This window comes from Coturnix japonica, unplaced genomic scaffold (assembly GCF_001577835.2).
Source record: "Coturnix japonica isolate 7356 unplaced genomic scaffold, Coturnix japonica 2.1 chrUnrandom1023, whole genome shotgun sequence".
Taxonomy (NCBI): Eukaryota; Metazoa; Chordata; class Aves; order Galliformes; family Phasianidae; genus Coturnix; species Coturnix japonica.
This window is the reverse complement of record NW_015440366.1, coordinates 9,947-10,842: the sequence shown is the minus strand read 5'-3', so window position 1 is coordinate 10,842 and position 896 is coordinate 9,947.

The following is an 896-nucleotide window of genomic DNA, read 5'->3' as shown; positions in this document are numbered from 1 at the left end:
CTAGTGAAGCCTGGTGAGGCCTAGTGAGGCCTAGTGAAGCCTAATGGGGCCTGCTGAGGCCTAGTGAGGCCTAATGGGGCCTAGTGAGGCCTAGTGGGGTCTAGTGGGGTCTAATGGGGTCTGGGGCGGCTTAATGGGGTCTAATAGGGTCTAATGGTGTCTGTGGGGGGCGGCCTAATGGGGTCTAGTAGGGTCTAATGGGGTCTGGGGCCGCATAATGGGGTCTAATAGGTTCTAATGAGGTCTGGGGGGGCGGCCTAATTGGGTCTAGTAGGGTCTAATGGGGTCTAATGGGGTCTGGGGCGGCTTAATGGGGTCTAATAGGGTCTAATGGGGTCTGGGGTGGCCTAGTGAAGCCTAGTGGGGTCTAATGGGGTCTGGGGCTGCTTAATGGGGACTGGGGGGGCGGCCTAATGGGGTCTAACGGGGTCTAATGGGGTCTGGGGCGGCCTAATGGGGTCTGGTAGGGTCTAATGGGGTCTGGGGTGGCCTAATGGGGTCTAATGGGGCTTAATGGGGTTTTGGGGGCTGACTAATGGGGTCTGGGGAGGCATAATGGGGCCCAGATCGGGCTCTGTGGGTTCTAGTGGTTCTTATGGGTTCTGTAAGGGTTCTAATGGGGTCATGGGGGTTCTCATGGGTTCTGGTGGGTCTGTAGGGATTCTGTGGGGTTATGGAGTGTTAATGGGGGTTTAGGGTGGTCTATGGGGTATTAATGGGGTTCTTGGGGGGGGCTATGAGGTGTTAATAGAGTTCTGGGGGGGTTTTAGGGGCAGGTTATGGGGTATTAATGGGGTTCTGGGGGATCTTGGGTGGTCTATGGGGTATTAATGGAGTTCTAAAGGGGGTCTTGAGGGGGCTATGGGGTATTAATGGGGTTCTAGGGAGTCTATGGG